We start from the raw sequence: 24121 nt of genomic DNA, 5'->3' as shown, positions 1-24121 counted from the left end.
GGTGGATCTTAGCCAGCACTCCCTATCGTCTGGTTGGCTTCAGTCATTGAAATAAGATATTTGAGTGACTGATTATGGCATAGTACCTCCACCTACCAGAATGATTCTCTCCATCCAGTGGAGCTCTACTCACAGCCATTCTCTCATAGTGTCTGCCTTCTACTCCCCGCCCACCTCTTATTTTTTTAATTTTACATGTTGTAAAGCTCAGAAAGGGTCTAGACCACAGTTGCTTTCTTAATAGCTTCTCAGGTCCTTTTCTGAGCTCCTAGGTAGCAGTAGTTTCTGTTAACCAAGAGTCTCTGTTCTGTTGAACCTGTGTTTGGTAAACAGTAGCTCTGATCTTCATACCAGCTGTCATCACTGGCTGTGGTTGGTATGTTCCTAATCTATCACTGGGAATGCAGCTCCCTAGGTACATATGAGGCTCATTTTTTGCTTCGTTGGTCAGAATCAAAACATTTGACTAGTCATTCCTCTTTCCTCCAGGGCTTCCCAGATAGTGGCTTACTGTGGAATCCTCCAGAGTTAGTTCCTTTATGCCATACGGTTTTCTGGGGATACTTTTTAAAAGGAAGTTATTCGTGCTCTCTTTGGCAGCACATATACTAAAATTGGAACGATACAGAGAAGATTAGCATGGCCCTGCGCAAGGATGACACACAAATTCATGAAGCATTCCATATTTTTAGAAAACAAACAAACAAGAAACAAACAAAAAAGGAAGTTGTTCAAGGTCTTGATGATTAGACAATCCCAGCTCCCTTTCCCTCTTGAATTTCCTCCCTTGACTCAGAGTCAACTATCTTGATCCCTGTTGGTGACTTCTCGAGGAGAACAGTGTAGGACACATTACTTTTTTTCAGCAACGTCAAACTTCAGGTTTCTAAGGAATTTGGCAATAGTTTCAAAGTTTTCTACACTTGTACTATGTGCAAAAGTGTATACATAAATTAGAAAAAGGCGTCCTTAGAATCTAAAGTAAATACTTAAGTTGTACTTCAGTAACTACTTAAATCAAAGCAATCTATGTGGATACAAATTCATGTGTATGATGCCTTCAATCAAAGCTTTAATTTACTTAGTCAATTTGACAAAACCAACTAATACCCATGTCACAGGTATGAGAACCCAATGCTGCTTTCACAGTGGAGACTATATTCAAATATGAAATAGTTTTTATTTCCATTTTTAATTCAGCTTTTTGCTGTTTATAAGTTTTAGATTTGAAAAACTCTATATTCTAGATGACAGAATAATGTTACTGAATGGTCAAGTCAGGAATTACTATCAGTATTATGATATGTCATAGGCTGTCAAATAGGACTCAAATCAATGGAGACAAAACATTAAATAAGTAGAAAGATTTTTACCTCAGAAGTTTCACTTCTATAAATTTATATTAAGATATTTAAGGTTTGTTTACAGATTTTGCTAAAGGGTTATTGCGAGAGCATTTCTTTTGTAACGGCAAGATATTGGAAATAAATTAAATGCTTGAAAATATGGTATTAGCTAATTCAGTTATATTACATCAATGTAATTTACCAATTAAACTGATGTTTTAACCAAAATACTTGGAAACATTGCAGATATTGATTAATAGGGTTCTGGTTGAATATAAAAATAGTCTGTTTAAACAATAAAATATTATATAGCCATAAAAAGAAATGAGTACTTTATCAGCTTTAGAAAAGTATATTTAATATGCAGCCACTTATATATCTGTGTACACATGTACGTACATATAATAAAATAGTATAAAATAGGAACACATATAAAAGAAAGATAATTTTGACTTCTGAAACTGATAAATGAGTTACATTTTTAAATTGAATAAAAAAAGACACTAGAGTAACCACTACAAATTAAAAATTGAAATGAGTGAACTTAATTGTATATCAATTTGAAGGTATTTACCTCAGAAAGAATGAATTATTTCAAGTGGCGTTAGAAACAGTCATTTGACTACATGTATTTCGTGTAATATATTCTAAGGACAAATAGAATTGAAAACACATTTTCAAGTTTATTCAGTTCTCCGATTGTTAGTGATAAAATTGGTATTATTATTTTAAAATTGTTTTACATCTATTGTAGAATAATGTAACTGTGTAGTATTTTAATGTTGTCAGCAACCACACTTTTCAATGTTGTAGGAAAGAGAAACACACTCTCCAAGGCAGAGGAAATCCCAGCAGCCTCATTTCCTCTGAACATCCGGGTCTCACTCAAGCAGCTTCTCTCTCTCCCATGTACACATATTTGACCTGCCAGGTTGACCTTGGTTCCCAAATTGCTGCTCTTGGTTTTGTTCTCATTTGTTTTCTGTGCAAAAGCTGGAGCTTTCCGTGCTTGTAAATGTGGCTGCTTCGTGCCCAGCCTCACCTCAAGCACAACAATTCTCCAAATTGTAGGCCTCCCTTCTTCCCTCTGTCTTCCCATTACCATGGCTCTCGGGGCCTAGAGCATCTTCTACAACTAGTTTCAAATCAAGGAGCAGATGAAGCATAAATGGGATTAAAAACATATGCCTCACAACATTTTAGATCCAATGTTAAAATCATTGGTTAAGCCTGTTCTGGTTCCATCAATTACCTTTCCTTTCAACAAACCCAGTAAAACATTGTAGAATTAGAAAATAGACAAATTACAGAAAAATCCTTTTCAAGAAGGGCCTAATGTTTCTGAAATGAATTCATTCAATATGTTCCAATTGGAACCTGACCGAATGCAGCTTAACTGAGGGGAAGGGTCCTACACAGAGTTAAGTATCCAAGCGGAAATGGATTCATGGGAATAAGAATATCAAGGGCTGATGAGTCAACAAGCACATTACTGATATGGGAAAATTTGGACTGGAACGTGCGGTGTTCCTCTGGGCAGGATGGTTCCTGGGTTCTTTGTCTGGTGGAGTCAAAGAATGAAACCACGGATGAAAGGTGGTATAGAAAAAGGTGGAACTTTATTGAGAAACAAGCATAGACTCCCACATGGGGAGGGGGAAAGAGTCCTACTGAGTCTCTTTTCCTTTGGTTTATAAAGGCTGCAGATCTTTATGCCTTGATATCCCCTCTGATTGGTCACTATCCCTTCTGATTTGGTCCCTGTAACTACTTCAGAGCTCAAACCTCATGTGAGGTTCCCTCCTTCTCTTTATTGTTTTCCTATTCCTTCTGGGCTTTCTTCTTCCCTCTTTGAATAAGAGGCTTCCTTCCCTTTACTCTGTAAATGTGTACCTTTTGCAGTCCCAGCTCCCTTATCTTATGGAAATGTACCTTCTGCTGCTCCCAGCTCCCTTATCTTATGGAAATGTACCTTCTGCTGCTCCCAGCTCTCTTATCTTAAGGAAATGTACCCTTTGCAGCTCTGTAGCCTGTGCTTTTCCCATGGACCCTTAATTCCTAAAATTTCCTAAACCTGCCTATTTCACCCCTAAAAACTCCTTTCATTACCAAACACATTATATTCAAGGATCAGTGTTATGTGCTGTTTTGAGGACAATGCCAAAAAAGTAGAAGTTACAGTTCTTGTTTTGGAAGAATTAAATTTACTTGGGAAATGCAAAAAGATGTGTATATAGCTTAAGGGTGTACTACTTATGCTCAACCATATCCATACAAACACATCCTTTTTGGGGAGGATACAGAATAAATAATTAGAAGTGGTTCAAACTCAGACGAGATATTAAAAGTGGGTGAACTGCGTCAATTCAATATCCTTTTATAGTATTTGAAATTGTAATATGTGTCTATTTTATTCTTACAATAATAAGAAAACAACTCTTTAAAGTTTTTATCTGGGTCTATCCGGGGCCTAATATGGAGCTAAGCATGAAAGAGATACTTCATGAATATTTGCTATCTTGCTCTGCATGTGAAATAACTTTTAAAATGTTAAATAGGATAATGATACATTCAAATTAAAACTGCACGAAATAAGAACAGAGTGAAAATGAGTGGGAGAAGCTGATTAAATGGAGAGCGTAGCTTAAGTTGCATGATCACGGTGGTTTTTGTTGTTTTGGTGAGGAGGAGATTATACATAAACAAATTTGTAAACCCATTTTGCAAATGTGCCCCTGGGGGCTGCCGTGTGCCTTCTGCAAGAAGTGGACCCTGCAGGGGACTCCTGAGAAGAAAGCTAAACAGCTATTCACTTTAATCTTGTGCTTTGCATTCAGAGGAATATGCAAATAGGTTCCATGAAGTGAACCTGCTTACAATATCACTTTGAGACTCAAGTTAAATTATTTTAAATGGACAGAATACAGACCAGCTCATGAGTGTAATTTATCTCCTTTATGAATCATGTGTGGTTTTGGTATTATTTTTTGAAGTGCTGCTGATTAGTCCATTCTAAGGACATGCATAAGGGATAAAAATATTTGCTTCTTTATGCTTATTTTCCATGATATATGTATATCTACTTTTATACACATTTTACATAAATTTAAATCTCAATATATATAATACTTAACAGTAAAAACATATTTGTATGTGTGTATGCATGCATACATGTGTGTATATGTTTGTATTCTCTCTCTCTCTTTCTCTCTCTCTCCTGGTTTTCCTAGAGGAGAAAAACATCATTCTACCTTTAGATCTAACATAATGATCTCACATACTTACCTATATATTTATTAATTTTTCTGCCCATTCTTCTAAAATTAGGTGCCAAAGAGTTTGTGAAAAATAAGAAAGAAAACATAAAAAACTATAACAATCGGAGGCTGGTGGCCTCCTGGCTGTTTCTGAAGTCATTCCTAGCTGCCATCCACTAAATTATAACTACTTAGGTTCAGGAAAGACAGTGAATAGATTAGTAAATTGTGATTCATATTGAAATCTGGGATCCTTCTAAATGCTTTTCCAGAGTTTGCTTGCATAATCATATGGTGAGTTATAATACTTCCGAGTAAATCAATGAATTTTAAAGAGTGAGAGAAGAAATGGGAACACTGTCCTTTAAACAAAACAAAACAAAACAAAACATAAACCAAAAATAGAAACCTAACTGAAACCTCATCTGTGAGTCTTTTATGATTCCATAGCCTCTTTGAACTTTAATTTCCAAATACACAAAATGATGACGACGATTATAAACAAGAATACTTCAGGAGATTGTTGTGAGGATCAGTGGTCTGATAGGGAGAGAGGAGATGGCAAGTACCATGTGTCACAAAGTATGTTTCTCAAAACATATTTGTATTTCAGCCTCACGTGGTTCTTGTTAGAAATGCAGAAACTCAGGTGCCCCTGCAAACCCATTGACTCAGAATTTGCATGTTAGTAAAATCCCCCAGGTGTTTCATGGTCCCATAAACATTTGAAAAGCACCAATTTAAGGAACAGGCTTTACTTTGGAAAAGGGCTTTTTTGGAGAAACTGACAGCCAAAGTTCAGTGAGAAGAGACACGTTGCCTCATATCCCAGAGATGCCTACAGGCGCCTGGGAGAAGCTGTAGAATATGGATGGGCTTGTGTTCCTGGGAGGAATTCGGCCTCCTCAGCTACCTTCTGATAATGCAGATAAGAGAACCAGTTCGGTTCAGGGGATAAATTATCAGGGTTTGGACATCAGTTGCAGAGAGTTTTCTGAGGACCAGCTGCTGGTACCTGGTGACTTTCTCAGAAATTGGTTTCAGACTATTGGAAGATGTGGACCTTGATAGTAATGTGGTAGGTTGATTTAGACACAATCACTTCTTACAGGGACTGAGAAATCTCCTCTCTCAGTCATCATCACTGTACATCCTGTTTACCTCTTTCCATCATTAAATGAGATCATGCATCTAAATGTCCATGTATTATAAATGCTACTACAGCACCTGCCACACAGTGACGTCAATAGCTAAACTATTATTTTTCTGTACCTTAAGATACAATCAAATTTTAGTTATCATCATTGACGTATTGGTGTCTAGATTTAACAGAACAGTCCTGGCTGGTGTTGCTCAGTGGCTAGAGCATCAGCCCATGCAGCAGGGGTTTGATTCCCAGCCCTGGTCAGAGTGCATGTGGGAGGCAACCATCAATGTGTCTCTGTTACATCAATGTTTCTCTCTTCCTCTTCCCCAAATCTTTCTACAAATCAATGGAGAAAATATCCTCAGATGAGGATTAACCAAAAAAAAAAAGCACAAACAAACAAACTCCAAACACCTTGCTATGGACTGAATTATGTTCTCTCCCCCTCCCACAATCATATAGTAGAGATGTGACCTGTGAGGAGGTGATCAATGTTAAGTGAGGTCATGAGGGTGGGGCGCTAATTCGATAGGGCTGTTGGACCATAAGAAGAGGTAGAGATACCAGGGCTCTTTCTTTCTGTGCACACGCACCAAGGAAGGTCATGTGAGCACAGAGTGGGACAGTGACTGTCTGCAAGCCAGGAAGAGAGCTCTCACCAGAAACTGACCAGGACATGGCATCCTGATCCAGGACTTCCAGCCTCCGGAACTGTGAGAAAATAAACTTCCCAGCCTGTGGTGTTTTGTCACAGCAACCTAAGCAGAATAATCAATACACACCTAAGTTTTTTTGACTTTGATTATTCATGTTTAGTCATCTTTCTCTCATCCCTTATGTGTAAGTTGTGTTTTTTTTTAAATATATATTTTTTATTGATTTCACAGAGGGAGAGGGAGAGATAGAAACATCACTGATGAGAGAGATTCATTGATTGGCTGCCTCCTGCATGCCCCCTCCTGGGCATTGAGCCACTACCCAGGTATGTGCCCTGACTGGGAATCAAACTGTGACCTCCTGGTTCATAGGTCGACGCTCAACCACACTGAGCCACCCTGGCTGGGCTGTAAGGTGTTTTTTTTAACCTAATTTCAGAACTTTGTCTTTATTTCTGTAATATTTTGTCTGGTAAAATCAAGCCAATTACAATCAAAGCAGTTAGCTCCTCTCTTTTATAATGAATGACCTTGCACAGCAATTTTCCTCATACTGCTGCAACCCACTGTGCTTGCTGCCCACCAGCTCAGCATTGATTTCTGTCCACTCCCTTGCCCCTTCCTTGCTTCTGTTTGGGCTCTGTGCTCATTAGCTGCTCAGGAGATCCCTGGTGTCAAAAGGAAGAAAAGGAGAGGTATGAGGGTCATTGGAAGAATAGGAGACAGAAAATGATTCTCAGTCTTCATGGCCCATTTGCTGATGGCTGATTCACACCCAAAGACATTCTCACTGAATTTGACTTGGGTGCTATCTGTGCACTGGGACTTCTTAAAGCTTTGCAGGATATTCTAAGTATTCGCCTAAATTGAGAATTACTGACCTGTATACAGGATTACCTACATACAGCATTCCAAGAATGAATTATGTCCCGAGGGGGTTTGAGGTGAGTGTTAGTGGTGAAATTCTGCTCCCCACCACTATTTCTTTCTAATTTTTTGTTTTGTTTTGTTTTGTTTTGTTTTGTTAATCCTTACCTGAGGATATTTTTCCATTGATTTTTAGGGAGAGTGGAAGAGAAAGGGAAAAACAGAAATATTGATGTGAGAGAAACACATTGATTGGTTGTCTCTTGCATGAACCCTGACCAGGGCCTGGGCCAGGAGGAGCCTGCAACCAAGGTACGTTCCCTTGACCGGAATTGAACCCAGGACCCTTAGGTCTGCAGGGCAACTATCCACTGAGCCAAACTGGCTAGTCCTTTCTCTAATTTTGAATTAAGAAGCTCTGACATCAGGGAAAAAGGGATGTATACTATACCACTTTTTAATTTTCTTAAATAAATGGCCAAATGCCCAATATCCCAATTCCATGCATTGCTTCTCTGTTAGAAGATGCTGGAATGTCCTTCAGGTAGGTTAGATATGGAATCCTAAGTGGGGGCTCTTCTTAGTTGTAGTATTAACTCCTACACATCTAAAAATGGATGGTCTGACTTCCCAACCAGTGTTATGGTCAATTCTGGCTGCCAATCCAAATAAGAGCAGACATGCAGGATCAGAGAGGAGAGCATCTCTGGGCCTGGCTCAGCCGAGCATGAAGACAGACCAAGAGGGGGCAAGAGAGCCCAGTATTAATGGCGCTATAAACATGAGAGAGAGAGGATGTACAAGTCTGCATGCCTTGCAAGGTGTGGTATCCCAGCCCACTATAAACAAATAGAAACAACCACAAAAACACCTCAATTATGGTCTCAGATTCTACCCAGCACATGAGGAACGCATCCCACTTTGGAGAAAAGTTGAAGGAGATGAGACAAAGAGCAGAAAATGTTCCTTTGTAATGAAGTCTGAGTTGTGCCACCCTAACAAGTTTTCATAAAAAGATTCATTAAACAAATTATTATTATTTATAATAGAAATGAGGGAGGTAGCTTATAGAAAAAAAGAAATATTTTGTGGGAGGACATGAAGAGCTGTACTTTGAGATGGGTGGCAACTAGGAATACTCTATGGGTTCCCCCTGGATAGGTTTGGGAACCTCCCGAATGGAGGGTGGCCATTAAAATGATTCCACTCCGACAATTATACCTCCCCAGTCCAGAGACTGACTGGATGCTTCTCAGAGCCCAGTCCAAATTTCTGAAGATGCGCACTTATTTGGTCTAGTTTGGTTCAGATACCTACTACTGACCAATCAGTTATAGCCACACCACAGCACTATGATGCTGACATCAACAGAGGGGGGAAAAACAAAACAGGTACTCTCAGAGAAATGACCCAAAGAAAGAGGAATCATTAGTGGACAGACACCTCAAATGTATATACTACAAAGATCTTTTGATTAGTTTTCTTTGTCACTAATAACAAGGGGGTGGTTTTTGTTTTAGTCCCAGAATGTGTAAAGATTTTAATGGAAAGGGGATTATCTTAATAAAGAAACCTTTTCATCATAAGATTTCAACCTCATGACCTACTTCATGGTATTGATCCCTGTAGTTCTCAACAGTGGCGATAAAGATGAACAATGAGTAGGAAATAAAATGCCCATGGGGAGAACCTTTTAAAGAGACAGGTGGCCAAGCTTCCTGATGAAGTGAGGCAGAGTAAACAGGATTTCTGTACAAGGACCGCCTCACTTCAGGGAGCCCTCAGAGCTGGTTTCCCTACTGCAGATTGTTCTGTTGGTAATGATGACAATGACAAAAAAAATCAATGCCCCATGATAAGCATTCTGAGTAAGGAAACTACCTTTGGTAAGCATTTCTTTTGTAAAGTCATTATCCTTTAAAGATTTTTCTTTAGAACACTTTTAGGTGCACTGCAAAATTGAAAGAAAGGTGCAGAGATTCTCCATTTACTCCTCACATGCAGAGCTTCCTCCATTATGCAGATTCCCACCACAGCAGCTTATTTGTTACAACTGGTGAACTCACACTGACACGTCTTAATCACCCGGAGTCCATAGCTCACATTAAGTTTCTCTCTTGCTGTTGTACGTACTATGGGTTTGGATAAATGCATAAGAACATGTATCCATCATAATGCATTCAGAGTTCTTTTTAAAAGCAGGTGATACATCCGTGACTTAAAATAAGTTTTCTTTTAAGATAAGGAGCATAACCTCCATTGGTTTCTAGGACCCAAAACTCCTGACAAGAAGAAACTTCTTAGAAAACAGAAGAGGGCTATGAAGTCAAACTAAACCAAAAGAGCAATTGGTCATGGCTTCCTGCACATGGTTCTCTAATAGGAACACCATTAAAGTTCAGTCTTAGGAATGCATTAGCAAAATTCACCAATTAATTCTGACACCTTTAGAGAGAAATCATTTTCAGGCTTCTAAGCGGGTTGTTAGGAGTTGGAGTTGACCCAATGGCATGTAACACACACATAAGAGGTTAAATTAAATTTTTATGATAATCTCTCAGTTCTGTGCTTTCTCTTTAACTGGGAATTGGATTGCTTGGGAGTGTTCTATCCAGCTACTGTGTGGATGGCTGAAAACTGTACTCATGGACCATGAAGAGGGAAGCTGAGATGTTTGGGGAGGGAGAATACATTATGAAGGGGCACACAGTTTTACAAGTCCTGTCGCCTTGTAACTCTCTTGTGAGTGAGATTGTGTGTGCTGAGTAGATTGGTCGGTTAATGCTGGGAGGATTAAGGGTTAAAGTTGCCCCCTTTGTAATTATCCAATTAGTTTCCAGTCCACAGACTATGTAGAGCAGATGAAACAGTGTGGATTGAGCAGTGCACATCCACTCCTACAAGTAAGTTCATTGTTTTGTTTAAGGAGTTGCTTTAGATCCATAATCAAAGGTATTTGATAAAAAGAAATATAAATGTTTTCTCTATTTTGCTGTTTTGTGAGTCACAGAAATTGGGACACTATAAAGTCTATTATAAAAAGTTAAGCAGTCAAATGAGATTATTTACAATAATTCTGAACCTGAACAGTTATAACTCAACCCTGGGAGGTTTTGTGCAGACTTGCCTGGTCTGGGATTACCTTGATGGAGAGGTTGGGAAATGCTAACCAGGCTAGCAGTTTTAGGGGACTGTCCCTAGAATCCTTCTGAGTTTTGTATGATCATGCATAAATTGGGACCATTTTAACTCCTCTATTAACAATTACTTGATTACCAGATTCATTCATTATTCACATAAGAGACCTGGTGGGAGGAGAGCAAGAACAGAGTCATGCAGAAGAGTTCCCCTGGAGAAGCACAGGGATGCCTTTATCATCTGGGTTATTCACTTATTTATCCAACAAACACTAACTGAGCATTTACTTAGTACCAGACACTGATTATATAGTTGCCAACACACAAAATACTTTCCCTGAATAGAGTATATTCTTTCACAGAGGACACACATTAAACAAATAATCATATAAATAAATTTATCTTTAAATTGTATTTAATCCTGTGAAGAAAAGTTCATGGTGTTGTGAGAGAGTAGAAGGGGCCATGATTAGGCGGGTGGGAATTTCAGGAAGACAGACCGATGTCTCTGGGAAGCTAGAACTTGTCCGTGGCTCAGAGTGAAGCAGTTCTGTAGTCTCCAGGGTTTCCTGGGGGTTTAAGTTGGCATCAGAACCTGTAAGTGAGGACACAGGGCTCTTGGAAGGGCTGGGCAGACCACTAATTCTTCCCTCTCCCACCCAAGCGCACTGTGCTTCTGGCCTCTGCTTCAGACCCTCAAGTCTGCTCCATCTTAAATCCCACCTTGCCATCCTCAGTGTCACTGCCCAGCTCCTGGCATTCCCATCCCTCCATCCTTTTTCCTTGCAACCTTGTATGGGGCTTTTCTCTCTATGTCGTGCTAACATAGAGTCCAACCTGGAGGGATCAATAACTTTGGTTATTGTGGAAGGTTCATTGATTAGTTTCCTACAGGAAAATATTCTATTCCATAACTTCCAATTGCACTTTTAATTTCAAAAATCCTTACTCTCAAAAACGTGTGTTAGAGGGAGGGAGAAGGGGTAGGTGGAGTGAGTAGACTTGGATGATATATAAACACATCTGAAGAAACAGAAGGAATGCTTTGCAAGGATAGTAAGCTGCTCTCTGTGTACAAGAAGGTAGGTGTGTTTCTTGGAGAGAGTATTGGGGAGAGAGGAGGACAAATTTATACTTTAGGTGAGGTCATTAAAATGACAAACATCGATGCCAATTTCCACTACTTTTTCACTTCACCCAGAATCACCCAGTACTTTTGAATTGGTTCGAGATAATGCTGTTATCTTAATAAAGATAATTTTGGTGATATATTATTAGCATGTAGCATAATAAAAGGTAGAAAATTAAATGATGCATAAGCCCCATTATCTGTAAACAGTCATTCGTGCATTTTTAGGTAATTTTTCCATAGAGGAATTATGTAACTTGTAGAGAAGCTATTTGGGAAGGAATTCTATCTTCAATTGGGCTAATGTTTAAATAGCATATCTTTTCCATACTTTTGCTTTCAAGTTATTTTATAGCTTTATATTTAAATTGAGTTTCTTATAGAAGACAATTTTTTTTCTAAAGTCACTTGATTTTATTAACTAATGTAATTTTTGTTTTTATTTAAATCTGAGGACTTGACGGATCTCTTATTAACTATTCCATTGATTTGAGATAAGTCTTATGTAAATTATTCAAATTTCATGGAAGATTTTTTTACGTGTAGTGCCACTGTGAGTTCAGAGGAGCTGCTGGGTAAATGTGAGAGGAGATTGATAAAGTGGAGAAATGTGGAAGAAGCATTTAAAAATTCAAATGTATATCCATTTACCTAGTTTTCAGAGATATATTTTCTTATTAATATTGGTTTAGGCATTCAAGGGACTAAACATTTAAAACAATCTTACTAATAGAAATTGGTACTTTATATTTTACAAATCACATGTAGATATATTATTTCACTGAATTACTACAACAATCCATCACGGAAGGTGACACTCCTATCATTGTTGGAGACACTGGGGCTTTCAGAGATTAATTCCCAAATTTACAAAGTTACACGATGGCCAACCTAGGACTCAGTTAGACTTGGGACTCTTTAACGCCACGTCTTGTGCTCTTTCTGTCTATGACAGCTAAGAAACAGTGCCCCTGTCACACACACAAAAATGATCCCAAATATTGTAGGATTCTCCTTCCTTGTAAAAGAAACTTGCAATGAGAGTGTTTATCCACTAGAGGGCACAGTTCTGAATTCACCTTTCTGCAGCCCTGCAGAAGGCGATCATGTAAAAGCTCTTCCATCAGCTCCATAGCACCTGGTTGAAACTCGGAAGCCTTGGGCGTAGAATGCAATGAAAAACACTTTAATTCCAAATGGGAAAAAAAGCAATAGAAGTTTTACTTTTCCCTGCTTGACAAGACTTCCCTATGATGTGTGTTGTAAATTGTGGTACTTGTTAGAACATGCTGTTTTACTATGAAGCAAAGCCTTTTCTAGTGTCTGATGTTCAGTGGGTTGGCAAGAAGAGTGAAAATATCAGATTTATTTTATAAACCACATTATTTCTGTCTACCTGACAGACCCCAGGTAAATTAATATACCTTGAAGGAGTCAATGGTTCCCATTTGCTGAAGTTGATGAAAATTAAAGCATGAAATAATATTTTATAGGAGTTCCCTGAGGCTCAGAAGATCAAGCCTGAGAAGGACTTTAGGGTCCAAATTCCTCATTTTAAAGGTAATAAAACTAAGTCGCAGAGTAGCAAATGACTTGCCCTTAATTACCCAGCTAACCTGAACCAGGGGCTGGTCTAGAAGTCAGGTCTGATATTTGTGTGGTCGCATCCTATCCATCAACCTGCACACAAGTATATTAGTGACACTAGTCACAGAATCCTTTGGTGGCCTGATTCTGCCAGGTTAATACAGCCGATCAGAGATTCTTGATAACGCATATTCTAATTCCACCAATTTCCATCAGTAAATGCTCTTGTTGCACCAGTTGGTCCACAGCTACATAAAATGAGGGGCCTCTGCATCTCATTAGATCTCATTGCAGACAACTCCTAAGAGCACCCTAGGTGCACCCCTCCTCATTCTGAGTTCTCCAGAAACGGAGGGCTCACTGTTCTGAGACTAATCCTACTGATTAAGTAACATGGACTAAGGAATCCCCCTTGCTTTAGTTCGGGGAGATAGGGAAATGGGGTTGGAGGTGGGGGAATAATTTAAGATTGCTGCCCCTTTTTCATCTGATGATAAAGAGGCACAGGAGGGCTACGTGATTCATCCAGGCTTCAAAGTTAGAACAGGCATTGCACGGTGCAATAGGAGGCTCATCAGACTTGTGGGCACACGTGTTGTAAGTAATGACTTTATGGTAGAAGAGGCTTCTCAAATCTGCAAGTCACCTGGACACTTTCCTTCTTCAAATCTCCCCGTTTCCTCCCTAAGTACTGTGCAAGTAATTCTTCAACATATTTGCCTCGAACCCTTCCCTCTCCACGTTTGTCTTGTGGCTTTTTCATCCAGATGTGCCGAGCCCCCTCCAATTCATCCCTTTTATTCCAGTCAGCTCGTCCCACCCCCAAAGCAGGCATGATCACACCTCTCCTGATTTGCTCTCCACTCTCCATCCTGATAGCTGTCTACCTGCACCTGCATTTCAGAGGGAACACGTGTGCACAGGGAGCCTTATCTCCCTCCAAGCCTCCTCCCCCCATTCCCCTGTCATTTGCTTATCCCCTGGGAAACTGCCTCTCTGGCTTGTCCTCCCGCCCTTGCTGAAAGTAAGTGTCTCTGCAGTGAAAGAGACTGGAAGTTGAGGAAGGGTTTTTGGCGTGAACTTGGCCTCAGCTTCATGCAGCAAACGGAGGTATGGTATTGTAAATTATGAGCAACAGAGGCCTGCACAACATAGCAAGCCAAAAAGATTCTAAAAGGTTTCATGTCGAAAAAACCCCAGCAGTATCCATGCATATATACATATGTATCCAGGATGCGCAGTCACCAGGCTCCTGATGTGACTTGCCCTACATTCTTCGTCCCCTGGGGACCCGCGTAAGTGCTGTGTGACCTCCTTTTTCTCACCTCTGCTGGCCATGCGGTGCTGCCTCTGAACGTTTATACTCCACCTTCTTCTTTCATCTGCGGTAATTTTATACTTGGCAGCTACCAGCTAACGGATGGAGAATGATAGAGGGTCTTATTTAAATGATAAACGCAAGGCTGTTAGTACAAGCAAGCTCCCTGTAAAGAGGAGAGCCTCCTTAGCGAAAAACTTAAAGTAGGAGATATTCAAAAACAAAGGTTTTTAAAGCAGAGGAAACTGGGACTTTATGTCATCCCAGATTCCTCACAAATACACCCCGGAGGTTCATTCAGTTACATTTTTCTTTGTAATCCTCACCCAAGAATATATACAGGGTGTCCCCAAAGAATATATACACGATTTGAATAATCATTAATTCCCATGGGCTCAATCTGAAAAGATTAATCCATGGGAATTAATAATTATTAAAGATTTACCCATTGGAATGAATAACTATTCAGTGTTTATACATTTTTGGGGATACCCTACATATGTATTATTGATTTTAGAGAGAGAGGAAGAGGGAGAGAGAGAAAAAGGAAGGGAAGGTAGAGAGGGAGGGGAGAGAGAAATATTGGTATGAGAGAGAAACATCGAGCAGTTACCTCCTATATGTGCCCTAAACCAGGATGGAACCTGCACCTAGATATGTGCCCTGACCCAGAATTGAATCGGAAACTTTTAGTGTATGGGACGAAGCTCCAACCAACTGAGCCACCCGGCCAGGCATTCAGTTACATTTTTGAACCCTTCAATTAGCACTTTCCCACCCCCATCCCCACCAAAGATAAAATATGGTGAGGAGATTTCTGTTTTTCCCTGGGGCAGGAATTGGAAGCAGATTTGCGAGACCATTCAGTGATGCAGTCATTCACCTTGTGTTTAGTATGTGGCCCCCAGAGGCCAGTACCTTGCCAGGTTTTGTGAATGGAGATACCCAGATGCTTGGCAATAGTCTCATCCTCCATCCCCTCACATTGAGGGAGGGTATGACATGTAAACCAGTATGTACATGGTGTGTATTAGATGCTATAATAGAAACACATGCAAAGTACTGTGGGAATAGAGTGAGAGAAAACCACGCTTCTGCTGGCCACTGGAGCAGGATTCCTGGAGAAGATGCTGGCACAGGCCAAGACTCACATGTGAGGAGGCAGGAGATGTCACCCAGGAAGAGGAGCAGCAGGGGCAAGCGTGCGGGGTCTCCAGTCTGGCACCTGCAGCAATGTGGGGTCACTGAGGTGCAGGCTTCTGATGGGCCGTGGGTTCTTCCCTCCGGGGAGTTTATGGCCAGGAACCCCTGTTGCACATCAGGAAGTCGACCTAGCAGATATATAAGAATCCACTTGATTCTTACCTTCGTCATATCCCTGTTGAACAATATTGATTAGCTTCTTTTAATTAAAGTATTATTTCATCTTAAGTACAGCTAAATATAAAGTGGCAGAAGATACAGTCCTGTCTGGTCAGGTCATGCACGGAATGCCATCCAGACCAACCCATTGACAAAAGTGAGAAGAAACCCACCTTAATCCCGTGCTGGATCTCTGCCCGCTGTAACATCTGTCCTGACTGAGGAAGAAACATGGAAGAAAAGAAAGATCAATGAAACTTAAATACCCCATGAGCTTACTTTTATCGTCAGCTGTGATGGAACGCCAACACAAACGTGTTTCTTTTGTGGTAACAATCTTGACAACAAGAAGTTCTTGTTGAGGTCAAGAAAGCAATGAATACTCTGATGTCATTCAATTCTGGAAGCTTGTCAGCAATGAAGCTCCCTAAAGTTTGTTTATTTCTGTCCTGGCAGAGAAAGACACACACTTTTGGAGACTCCTCAGTGAAATACTGTGACCTAAACCTCAGATTCCGACTTGCAACTCAGGAAGAAGTAGAAATATATTTGGGTGCCTGTCAAGTCGACGTCTGCTTATGGCGTTTTGTTTTGTTTGCTTTTTTTACCATACACTGGAGAGTTGTTGAGGACCCAATAACACTATAATGAGATTTGCTCCTTGACTTCATCATACTGATCAAAGAGGAAATAGATTTTGCTATATGAATTGATGCTATTTAATGTCTAGATGCTATTTGAAACCATTTTTTGAGAGCTCCTGGAGCATGCATTACAGTCTTTGCGAAACACTAGCCCTATTTACAATTGCATTTTATACCAGTTCAACCTGGGAATTCTACATATCCCAAATATCTATGCTGATCCTTGCCCTAGAGCTGCCCCCAAATGCATGCCATAGGACAATTTTATAATGAGGTCTTTTTCAAATGTCAGTATCAGATTAATCTTTGTCATGGGTTATGAAATGCTTTATACTGATTCTTGTTCAGATCTATGTATGCTTGTATGTATGTATTTGTCTTTCTGCCAATAAGTCATACAGTTTTGTGATTTGGTATGTGACTTGATTTGCAAGATTTCCATTGTCTTTCTAGATGTTTTTGGGACCCAGTCACTCTTCTTTCCACTTCCTTCTACTCCTCATATTCATCGGCCATTGACACTTAAGGCGAGAGCTATATAAGTTTAAATTTTTTTAGCTGGTTTCTTATTTCTTAAAATATGACATTGTATAGTTATTTACTTTTAGACAGTTTTAAAATACCAGAAAAGTTATGTATTTAAAGCTTTTTAAAAACTATAGTCTTATATAAATGCAAAGTGGTTTTACTAATGCTTTTCCAGCAAAAAAAAGAAAAGGAAAAAATATAAATATGACTGTCTGATTGAATCTTTAAATACCTATACATAACTTTCCCTTATTTACTATTTTCACACTCATGTTTTTTTGCCCTACTGACAATTTTTACAACAAAACTAAAATATGGGTTCGACATTTGAATAATTCACATTTAAATGATTAAAATGACACAGTCCATCAAATAGATTTAATAAGAGTTCTAAGTCATTATAAATGCTTATATTTGACGGAGCATCCTGATTTTGTCCATTGTTGGGTGCCAACATTAGTCATGCCCTGTAAGTGACCGCAACTACATGTTTCTCAGGATAGATGCATGCAAAGGGTGATTACAGCTTACAATTTGCCTATTGGTCATTTTGTTGGGTGGACATATTATATTTTGACTATTGTTATTCCAGTTAATGTACACTGCATGGAATGCTAGGTAGAGGTAGAACATGGAAAAACAGTGAAACAACGACAAACAAACCCTTAAGCACCTGGACACTTGCCACTACTTTTTATCATAAAAGCATAATGTGCACTTTATATTTTTTCAGTAAGGCCTTGTAAATGAAAACACACATTTATCTATTTAATTTATTTGCACATTTGTGAGTCAACATTGCTTAGGGAAGGCAATATCTGTCTCTGTCTCTCTGTCTCAAGGTAGAATGGTTTATAAACAGGTGAAATGGTTGCCTTGTAAGACTTTTTTCAGCAAATTGATTTATAAAAGTTAGAAAAATAACATATGTCCATGGCATATGCATCCAGCCTTGGTTTACATAACAGGTCTAAGTCAACTCTTCTGCCATTAATTTTTATTTTAGCTATCATGATAGACAATGGTCAAATAATGAAGCAGATCACTGCCCAGGTTATCTGAATCAGGAATTATTCCGATATGTCCTGCTTTTAGCTCTTTCAGTCACTTCCAAGAACAAATCAAATACTCCCTTTTTCAATTCAGTTGATGTTGCAAAGATCACTGATTATGGCAGCGAATTGACCATGACTCAGGTCAGGGCTGTCAATCTTTATCTATCATTCTAGCATAATTTATCTGTCCTTCCATGGTTGTCATGAAATCAAAGAGTAGACAAATATAATGAAGTGTAGAAGATTTGGAAAAAATCCAGTGCAGGTTCAATTACTTTGGATCATGCTAATGTCATCTGGCCCCCTATTAGCCACTTCCATACTGTTCTCTGGCCTTTCTCGTTGTCCATCACTCTCTGGATTTTTTTAAAAATATATTTTTTTATTGATTTCAAAGAGGAAGGGAGAGGGAGAGAGAGATAGAAACATCAATGATGAGAATCATTGATTAGCTGCCTCCTGCATGCCCCCTACTGGGGATCGAGCCCACAACCCCAGGCATGTACCCTTGACTGGAATCGAACCTGGAACCCTTTGGTCCACTGGCTGACGTTCTATCCACTGAGCCTAACCAGTCAGGGCTGGATTGTTAAAGTCATGATATGATTCAGTCTCTTCTACTCAATCTCTTGCCACCATCGTGCATCTATATGGCACATACAATGATCTAGCCTCAAAGATGATTAAACTCCTCAACTCTAATGACCTCCATCTATTTCTCCTTCAGTAACCTGCTTGTATGGTTACAACTTCATTTAGGGAATATATTGAAATCTACTACATTGAATCATTTAATTGATTTTGCTGATTACAAAATAATACAAGCTCATAGTTCATAAAGTAAAAAAGCCTATCTTTATGAACTAGAAAGTGAAAACTACATGAATCTATCCAGATACAATTTGACAGTTATAAACACAAACTTTTTCATGGATTACTTATTTACCCCAAATTGAAACAAATTTAATGTATAGTATAGCATAGCACTTTGTAAATCTATTTCAATCTCATTTTCAATTATTAATATATATTGGAATAGTAACATATAATGGTAAATTCATCCTTATAAGCAGTTACCTAGTATTTCACATTATAAGTAAGCATACTTAAACCAATTTCCCTTCATAGGCATTTAAATTGTTTGCAATATTGTACAATCAATGTTTCCTTAGACTTTTTTTGTATTTACTTGTTTATAATCTTTCCTAATTTCCTCCGGATATTTTCCTAGAAGTGAAATTACTAGATCAAATAGATGTGCAAGATATTAGACTGCACTTCAGAAAGTTGAGAATTTTATTCTCCTACAGTAGGCCCATTTCACCATTCCCCATTACTAAGAAATATTATTCATATTAATTTTTACCAATCTCCTAGACATATCTCATTGATTTAATTTACCTTTATTTGACTAAGTTTTACATATTTTCATACATGCATTGACCATTTGAAAATACCAGTGCCTGACTGCAGCCGCCATTTTTTTCTTTCTGTAAAAGACAAAAGCTTGAGCTTTTTTGCCTCTTGCTTTAGGCTTTAGGACAGTGGTTCTCAACCTTCCTAATGCCATGACCCTTCAATACAGTTCCTCATGTTGTGGTGACCCCCAATTTCATTGTTACAAATTGAACATAATTAAAACATAGTGATTAATCACAAAACAATATGTAATTATATATATGTTTTCCGATGGTCTTAGGCGACCCCTGTGAAAGGGTCGTTCGACCCCCAAAGGGGTCGCGACCCACCGGTTGAGAACCACTTCTTTAGGGGTTTAATTTCCTTTGGCCTCGGGAGGCAAGTCCAGCTTCTGAATTTTAGATGCATAGGGTGTATTATGCAGGTCTAAGTAAAACTATCATGTCTATGACTTGATGACTTCCAGCCCATCCAAGGACATTAAGAAGCCAAATTTCTGTGCATATAAATGTTTAATGACTCCTTCATACTTCTCACTCTCTGATTCTCTTTCCCAATGCTGCATTTAGATTTATACTTTAATCAAACTGAGTCAACATTTAATTTTCACTTGCTTTAACTATTGTGTTCAATGAAGCAGAGAATTCATCCATCTTAACAAATACAGAGAAACACAAATAGACCAAATAAAGAACTTCAGACATGCTGTGTACTCTCTCTCTTTCAGAACAAACATCCCCTTGAGACGAATTTCTCACATGCCTACAGTCTGTTCTATGGGCAACTTGGACACATACGATCAACTCAAAAGATCAGCCCTCTTTCTCCTCAGTTGTTGCTATGATTATTGACGTCATATTCTTGTCCGTAAATTCTTTATTAGGTTGTCAGTTACCTCCTTCTCTTCATTTTTCCCTTTGCATACAAATTAGAGCTTAGCATTAAATTTGCCAAACCCAGGTTAGGATTTGGGTTTGATGATGATTCCATTTTATCTTTTCAGTCTTTTCTTTGTTTCTCAACACTCTCCCTTCTTTCCATTCTTCTTCAAAGGACTGTTTCCCTCTTAATCTCATGGGCAGATTCTGTGGATGTCTTCCCTTAAATTACCCCCCTTAATGAATTGAACAAAGAAACTAGGCATTCGACTCTAAAATGTACTGAAAGCATCACCTTCTAGCTTTTGGCTCAGCATAGTCAAGTATTAAGCCAGCTATCCTAACATCAAGGTTTTCTTACTTACCCAGCCTAATTTGGGTACATTTCCTTAACAAGAAACTATGTTTCAGGCAGATTGGTGTCTTATGCTATCTATACATATTTAACTCTTTAAAAAAAACTTTCACATTATTGCATTATTACATGTGCTGTTTCCTCTTCTCAACCATCTCCCTCCCCCGTGTTTTTTTTTTGCCTTTACATATATTTTTCACCTTTAATGCTGGATCCAATCCCACTTCCCAATTTTCTAATCAGTGACATCTAGTGTCACTTCTTACCTAATGGTACGAGTCTTACTATGATATTTCTATAATTGGATTCTGGATCCTTTGCACAATTACTTCCAATGTCGGGTTACACAGTACATCAAGAGATAGTTCATACTATTATTGACTAGCTGATATAGTCAACTTCCTTCTTATTTTAAGGTTTTCTTTCTGCTTTGTAACTTACATTGATCCTAATTTGTAAAACATTACACTCTCTCTTGTATGTTGCAGTTGGTCAAGTATTTGGAGACTATTATGATTCTCTTCCCTCTTGTCTTCTAATCCATGACATGTTTTGAAGCATCGCTCATGAGCTTTGTCTCTTTTATGGGTATCCTTCTTGAAATCTGCCTTTCATAATTGAACATGGTATTTCAGATGTGGTCTAATTAATACAGAACTCAATGAGGCTATGATTTGCAGTGTTCTGGATGTTTATACTTCTCTTCATTGTATGGAATTTTTAATAATTACTTAACAATCTGGCTTACTCACTAGGCAATAAATTATATATATGTGTGTGTATGTTTCACTACCGCAAAAGATCCCTGAGGTTCCTTTTCTGTCAACAGGTTCTGTACCTCTGACCCTAGGCAAGCACTGATCTGCTTTATACCACTATAGATTAGTTTGCATTTTCTATACTTTTATGTAAATGGAGTCATACACACATATATAATCTATTACAAAGGATTTTTCTCCTTTGGGAAATGTACGCTTTTGTTTTTTCTTAAAGGAAGCCAGATTATTTCAAAACTCTGTTTGCACAATTGAATTTTTAAACCTAACTTCAAGTGATTTGCCATTTTAAATTTCATCTTGTTGGTTTCAGTTCAGTGTTTCTCTGTCAAAATGACTTTGAATCCTGAATCTGTCATCAGAAGTATTAGCTAGCTAGCCTTTCTAGCTGTAAGCTTTCTGTAGGTTTGCTAAATAAATTTCAAAACATTATTGCAGAACCCAGAGTCACAAATATTAGAACTGAAAGAACCTAACTCGTGGATAAAATAGTTGTTCAGAACAACCAAGGGAAAAAGCCTGTGGCCATCCCTGGGTATGTCCTATCAGCCTGGTCCAGAGCCAAGGGCTGGCTTCCTCTTTCTTTTGACCTTAAGTAAAATGGTATGGCAACCGTGTATCCACCACTAACTCTGACCTGTTTTCAAAGACAAATAAAGCTTGTTCTCTACTTCCCTCACCTTCTCCTTCATTCTTTCCAAGTAACTTCTCTTTGTGTGTATGTGTTAAAAACCTTTAAATTTTTTTGAGTTAAAAATCACATTTAATAAAAACTTTAAAATTTGTTTTGAGATATAATTCATCTTTATTAAAATTCACTTATCTTTTTTTAAAAAAATATATTTTATTGATTTTTTACACATTTATGCAACTTTTATCCCAATCACCACGCAGAGTATTTTCATCACTCCCAACATTCCCTAATATTCCTCTGCATCCAATACCTCTTTACCTCTGTCCCAGGCAGCCACTGATCCACTTTATGTCTCTGTAGGTTAGTTTGCATTTTTTAGAGTTTCACGTGCACGGAATGATGCAGTATGTATTCTTTGTTTCTGGCTTCCAGAATGTTTTTTTTTTTTTAGATATATTGGTGATGTTGTCTGTACCAGTAGTTCATTCCTTTTTATTAATGAGTAGCATTCCATTGAATGAATTTGTTTATTCATTCATCTGTTCCTGGCCATTTGAGTTGTTTCCAGCTTTAAGCTATTATGAATAAAGTTGCTATGAATATTGGTGTAGAGGTCTTTCTATGGAGGTATGTTTTCATTTCTCTTGGGTACATACCTAGGAGTGGAATTACTGAGTCATATGTTTAATTTCATAAGAAACAGTCCAAGTATTTTCAGAGTGACTGCACCATTTTACATTCCTACCAGCAATGTGTGAGAGGTCTATTTGTTCTACATCCTTGCCAAATTTAGTTTTCCTTTGAGCCATGGTATGGCTGTGCAGTAGTAACTCATTGTAGTTTATATTAGCATTCCCTGATGACTAAGGATGGTAAGCATCTTTTGATTTTTTTCCATTAATATAGCTTCTTTTGTGAAGTGTTTGTTCTAATCTCTTCTCAGGCAAAATGAACCTCTTCCTCTCTTCCTCTCTGTCTCTCTCCTTTTCTCTCTTTCACTGAATTGCTACTCCATCTTTCTCTCAGCCCCTATTTTGTTGTTGTTTAGAATGGAACATGTCTGCTCACAAATGTCTCCTCTGAGTATGAGAATAGTTGCAGCTGTTTCCCCTACAGCTACACCAGGTGAGGGCTGCTGTTGGGTGACTGTGTTTACTACTGGGAGAAGAAACACTCATCAAAAATGTGTGGAAAAGGCTTGTCCTCTGTGGCATAATCTCTCATTTAAAACGAAATGAACCAATTTTTAAGAGGCAGTTGGAAATTTCTGCCACGTATATATTAGTGCTTTGAATAGAAGGAGGTCAATAAAGCTGAATTAAGAAAAAAAATCTTTCCTGTGATTTCTCAGGCTGATTTTATTGAAGTTGTTTATAAAATGCAATTCGGTGGTAGATTTTTAGCATCTCTTCATGAATTCTTCTTTTGGCTCCCAAAAGCTGGAACTCACCTTGACAGTAAGCACATTTAACATTTTCTTTGCTCAGATTAGGAAGTTTCCTTTTCTTAGAGATTTGTTTCGCCAACTAGCTCAATTTGGAACCAGCTGAAGAGTATTTTTCTTGGGATTTGCAATATTAACACAGAATAAAGATAGGGAGGTTGACTAGTGAGGAAACGAGTTAAAAGTCATAGCATTGCAGGTCACATCTGTAAGCTTGACAGAACACAGAGTAGGAATCTGCTTGCCACACAATATGCTTGCACCTCATCCAGGGGTTGCAGGAAGTCTGTGGTTAGCGTGTTCTCTGAGGTGACTTTCCTCCCCTTGAAGCCCCCTGCTCCCTGGGGGCCTCATCTTCATGCTTCTCCCACAACACTCTGAATCCCATCCTGGGCTGCCCTTTCAAGGATCTGGATCTGAAATTAGCACATTTTCAGATTTGGGGGTAAGAAGACAAATACTAGTCCCTCTTTCACTGGGCACCAAATTCATTAAAATGTATACTCCGGTTTTCTCAATTTATTTTTATTTTTTTAACCAAGTGAATTATACTTTGTTTGATTATCTGTACTATGTTTCATA

The 24121-nt window shown here is 38.5% G+C and overlaps 1 non-coding gene across 1 annotated transcript; it reads left to right on the top strand.

The window, feature by feature from the left end:
- Positions 1-584: 584 nt before the first annotated feature.
- Positions 585-690, top strand: LOC111825925. The gene has a single exon (XR_002829156.1). It is a non-coding gene; the product is annotated as a U6 spliceosomal RNA (small nuclear RNA).
- The last annotated feature ends 23431 nt before the right edge of the window (positions 691-24121 follow it).

The sequence above is a fragment of the Myotis lucifugus genome, unplaced genomic scaffold (assembly GCF_000147115.1).
Source record: "Myotis lucifugus unplaced genomic scaffold, Myoluc2.0 scaffold_46, whole genome shotgun sequence".
Lineage (NCBI taxonomy): Eukaryota > Metazoa > Chordata > Mammalia > Chiroptera > Vespertilionidae > Myotis > Myotis lucifugus.
The sequence above is the reverse complement of the archived record's forward strand: the minus strand, read 5'-3'. Positions and strand labels throughout refer to the sequence as shown.